This window comes from Blennius ocellaris (genome assembly GCF_963422515.1).
Source record: "Blennius ocellaris genome assembly, chromosome: 8".
Taxonomy (NCBI): Eukaryota; Metazoa; Chordata; class Actinopteri; order Blenniiformes; family Blenniidae; genus Blennius; species Blennius ocellaris.
Genome location: NC_137657.1, coordinates 29,068,081 through 29,073,860, shown reverse-complemented (window position 1 = coordinate 29,073,860; position 5,780 = coordinate 29,068,081).

Below are 5,780 nucleotides of genomic sequence, written 5' to 3'. Positions count from 1 at the left end.
GTCTGTTGGTGTCTGTCTGTTGGTGACAGTCTGTTGGTGACAGTCTGTTGGTGTCTGTCTGTTGGTGACAGTCTGTTGGTGACAGTCTGTTGGTGACAGTCTGTTGGTGACAGTCTGTTGGTGACTGTCTGTTGGTGTCTGTCTGTTGGTGACTGTCTGTTGGTGACAGTCTGTTGGTGTCTGTCTGTTGGTGACTGTCTGTTGGTGACTGTCTGTTGGTGTCTGTCTGTTGGTGACAGTCTGTTGGTGACAGTCTGTTGGTGACAGTCTGTTGGTGTCTGTCTGTTGGTGACTGTCTGTTGGTGACTGTCTGTTGGTGTCTGTCTGTTGGTGACAGTCTGTTGGTGACAGTCTGTTGGTGTCTGTCTGTTGGTGACAGTCTGTTGGTGACTGTCTGTTGGTGACTGTCTGTTGGTGACAGTCTGTTGGTGACAGTCTGTTGGTGACTGTCTGTTGGTGACTGTCTGTTGGTGTCAGTCTGTTGGTGTCTGTCTGTTGGTGACTGTCTGTTGGTGACTGTCTGTTGGTGACAGTCTGTTGGTGACAGTCTGTTGGTGACTGTCTGTTGGTGTCTGTCTGTTGGTGACTGTCTGTTGGTGTCTGTCTGTTGGTGACTGTCTGTTGGTGACTGTCTGTTGGTGTCTGTCTGTTGGTGACAGTCTGTTGGTGACTGTCTGTTGGTGTCTGTCTGTTGGTGTCTGTCTGTTGGTGTCTGTCTGTTGGTGTCAGTCTGTTGTGGTTTGACTCAACTCTACCGTTGGTTTTCATAGTTTCTCTGTTTCCACTAAAGATCTGTTGAGTTTAATTGGAAGGTTTTCCTCTGAGAACCTCTGGACCCGTTGACCCAGACCCTGGTTGGTCCAGGTTGTCCCTGGTCCAGGTTGTCCCTGGTCCAGGTTGCTGGTTCTCCTGCATCAGGCCACATGGAGAACCTTTTCACCTGAGAACACCACTTTATGAAACTACTACAACTGTATCTCCATGGAAACCGAGGGAAGGTTCACTTTCCTGTGACGCTGCTGCTGCAGACACACAGTGGTAACTCGTTCTTCTGCACATGCTCAGTAGAGCCAATCAGAACGAAGTTACCCCCCATGGTGTCGTGACTCCCAGTCCACGTTCTCCTGCACCTGGTGCTTTTATTTTGACAGCCAGCGTAAAATGGTGGACCGGCGCCGAAAGATTGGGTTCAGAACAACGTGGATCAGATCCTGGTTGTTTTGAGTCGCCGGCTGTTTGACAATCAAAACACTAATGAAGGATTTCACTCTTTCAGTCCTTTCATCTCTACGACGAGTCTTGGTCTCATCGGAAACAGACGAGAACAGAAACAGAGTCCCTCCCAGAACTCGCCTCACAAAGACCCTGCAATGTCTTTTTCTCATGTAAATCCGAGGACAACTTGAGTTTGTCATCAGCTAATGAGCGTTTCAGTTTATTCGACACAATAAAGTGACGATGCCTCGGCGGTGCGGGGGGGGGAGTGGGGGGGGGGGGGGGCTGCGCTGCTGGAACCACTCCTTCATTAGCGGCAGGAGAGTTTCCAGAACCGGCATCACGGATCCAAACCAGAACCAGATCACATGATTGTCACGTTAAAAAAGAAAGTTGGTGAAACCTCGTCCTGCGGTGAGGCTGGAACACATCGTGCCTCCACTGACGAGGCTCCGTTTAATAAATGCCCCGTCTGTTGTTGCTCGTGCTGCAGATTTCCCCTCGTCATCAATCCTCAAACGGCGCCGGGCAGGAGGCGGAGCTCCGGGGGAGCCTGGGGGAAGTGAGACCCGTGGGGGGGGGGGGGGGGGATTCCAGGGTCTGGCTGAGGGGGCGGGGCTGAAGCGCCTCCCGGACGGGTGCCCCCGCTTTTAATAATTGAATTTAATCGCTCTCATCCGTTTGTTGTTGCAGCACTACGAGCTATAAAACACCCTTCTTTTCAAATGATGTTTTCCATCAAATAGATTCTGATTCATCCACTTTTTCTGGGACTGTTTAAGAACCGACCACAAGCGGAGTTGAGCCCGAGTGAAGTAGCATTAGCATTAGCATCAGAGCAATGCAGTGGATCCAGGCCTTCCAGCATTCTGACATAGTTAAATGCAACCTTCAAATACCAAACATATTTCTTGGACATTTCCACTCTAATTTCAGCCATTTTTTATTTTGAAAGTTAAAGTTCTTTAGGTTCCGTCAAATCCCATTTGATCGTAAAGCCTAATTTATTCTCCGCACACGAAGGCTACGCGGGTAGAAGAGAAGCCGAATGCAGGGCAGAGGAGCCAGACCATGTTTGAAATGTTCATTTCATGATTGTGACTTCCGAACAAGTCGGGCGTCTCTGCGGGGAAACCTTCAGCTGCCTGAACCGACAGCGGCGCCCCCTGGAGTTCCAAGAGGGAACTGGACCCCCAAGTGGCGCCCGCCTGCCCGTGACCCATCCGTTCCACATGATGAAGCCCAGAGCGCGTTCCCGACTGACGGAGTTCAACGGTAAACCTGCGGGAGGATCATCAGGGTCGGCCAGGGGGGCGGAGCCAGAGCCGGCTCTCTGACTGGAGGCTTTGTCGGCACAAATCACCGCCTGCAGACTGTTTCCAGCGGCGCTCGGCGCTCGCAGGATCATCTGACAGGTTTTCCACCCAGAAGGGCTCCGCCTGCACCGACCAGCTAATCCCTCCACTTTCCTCTTTTGGGAAAAAAATTCCACCAAATGCAATTAGAGGGCGATAAAGCGTGACGCAGTCATGGAAGACATTTGAATTTCTATTTATTTTCTTCTGACTTCACACACCTTTAGCAGGTCGGGCTGCTCCGTTATGGAGAAAGAAAAAAATCCTGATCACCGGCTGAGAAAATCACCTTTTCTACGTCACTGCGGAGCTCCAGCTCCTGACGGAGGCTCCTGACGGAGGCTCGATCTCTGGACTCTTTACAAACTGCTCCACCGTCACGTTTACCAAGTTGACCAAGTTACGTCACGTACTGAAAAGAGTTAACCTGCGCTGCTTTAGTGCTAGTAGCCGCCATTAGCATGCCTTAGCTTTAAAATGACACGTTACTTAAACCGCTGGTGAAACACGCCGTCATCATCATCATAATGATCATCATCATCATCATCATCATCAATATATGTTAGTTAACAGCAGGTCCTGTAGGATCAAGATAGATAGATAGATAGATAGAGCGATAGATAGATAGAACACTGCAGTGTTCTTCACCTGCTCATTCAAACAGCAGAGCACTGACCTCCCCTGACCTCCACTGACCTCCTCTGACCTCCCCTGACCTCCACTGACCTCCACTGACCTCCTCTGACCTCCACTGACCTCCCCTGACCTTCCCTGACCTCCCCTGACCTCCCCTGACCTCCCCTGACCTTCACTGACCTCCACTGACCTCCACTGACCTCCCCTGACCTCCACTGACCTCCACTGACCTCCTCTGACCTCCCCTGACCTCCACTGACCTCCACTGACCTCCTCTGACCTCCTCTGACCTCCTCTGACCTCCACTGACTTCCTCTGACTTCCTCTGACCTCCCCTGACCTCCCCTGACCTCCCCTGACTTCCTCTGACCTCCACTGACCTCCACTGACCTCCACTGACCTCCTCTGACCTCCTCTGACCTCCACTGACCTCCACTGACCTCCACTGACCTCCACTGACCTCCTCTGACTTCCTCTGACTTCCTCTGACCTCCACTGGCCTCCTCTGACTTCCTCTGACTTCCTCTGACCTCCTCTGACCTCCTCTGACCTCCACTGACCTCCACTGACCTCCTCTGACCTCCACTGACCTCCACTGACCTCCTCTGACCTCCACTGACCTCCTCTGACTTCCTCTGACTTCCTCTGACCTCCACTGACCTCCTCTGACTTCCTCTGACTTCCTCTGACTTCCTCTGACCTCCTCTGACCTCCACTGACCTCCACTGACCTCCACTGACCTCCCCTGACCTCCACTGACCTCCCCTGACCTCCACTGACCTCCACTGACCTCCACTGACCTCTGCTTCCTGTGTCAGTGTCAGTGCAACATGTCAGTCTCGTTGTGTCGTCGTCTCTGCGGAGCAGCAAACACCTGCCGAGGGTCAAACATGTGATCTGGACGAGGGGAAAGAAACAACTTGAGCTTAAACTGTTTGGTTTGGAGGATGAAAGGATGAAAGGATGAAAGCAGGAACCACCAGCTCCTCTCGCTCTGCACACTTTCTTTTTCCACCACCGACTCTCGGCCCCCGAAAGGATTTTTTTTTTTTAACAATTTCCAATTTAATTTTCCGAACCTCGCGCCTCTGCCACGACCCGAACAGGTGGCGGCCATATTAGCGGCCGGCGCCAGCTCAGAAATAACAGTGTGGGAATCCATAAATGAAAACATTTGCCGTGAAACAATTATGCTGTGATCCCAAACTGTTTGGAATTCAGCTGCGACTGCTTTCGCAGATGTATTATTGGCATGAAGGAGTCCATATGTGGCCCCGGCTCCTGCATCATTAACGGCTTCGCCCTCGCATTTCACCGTCTTGGTTTCCATCAGACACGCGACATGTAGCTCACGTACAACGTCACCTTTTCTTATTATTGATCTTCATGCAGACGTTCCTTTCTTTTTGTGTTTTTTTCTGGCGGTCGGCCTTGAGAAGTATTTCTGTTTGCAAACTCCCCCGAAGCCTGACTTATTATGACCGGATGCAACTGTTTACTACCTCAGAATCACTTTTACCATTGGAGAATGGAAATACGGACTGAGTACTGGCCTCCAAGGCTGCGAGGCTGGAAGCCACTCCAGGGAAAAGTATTTGACCTACTTTACTGTGTTTCGTTCCTGAGGAAGACGAGGAAGAGGACGAATCTCGTCTCTCACTACTTCAAACAGAACACAGTGGCAGTAATATATTGTATTTCAGTGGTACTGTGCTACAGGAGTACTGTGGTACTGTGCTACAGGAGTACTCTGGCACTGTGCTACAGGAGTACTCCGGTACTATGGTACTGTGGTACAGGAGTACTCTGGTACTATGGTACAGGAGTACTATGGTACTGTGGTACAGGAGTACTATGGTACTGTGGTACAGTGGTACTGTGCTACAGGAGTACTGTGCTACAGGAGTACTCTGGTACTATGGTACTGTGGTACTGTGCTACAGGAGTACTGTGGTACTGTGGTACAGGAGTACTATGGTACTGTGGTACAGTGGTACTGTGCTACAGGAGTACTGTGCTACAGGAGTACTCTGGTACTATGGTACTGTGGTACTGTGCTACAGGAGTACTGTGGTACTGTGCTACAGGAGTACTGTGGTACTGTGGTACAGGAGTACTATGGTACTGTGGTACAGTGGTACTGTGCTACAGGAGTACTATGGCACTGTGCTACAGGAGTACTGTGGTGCTGTGGTACAGGAGTACTATGGTACTGTGGTAGAGTGGTACTGTGCTACAGGAGTACTATGGCACTGTGCTACAGGAGTACTGTGGTACTGTGGTACAGGAGTACTGTGGTACAGGAGTACTATGGTACTGTGGTACAGTGGTACTGTGCTGCAGGAGTACTATGGTACTGTGGCACTGTGCTACAGGAGTACTGTGGTACAGGAGTACTATGGTATTGTGCTACAGGTGTACTCTGGTACTATGGTACTGTGGTACCATGGTACTGTAGTACAGTGGTACAGTGGTACTGTGCTACAGGAGTACTATGGTACTATGGTACTGTGGTACTGTGCTGCAGGAGTATTGTTGTACTATGGTACTGTACTACAGGAGTACTGTGGTACT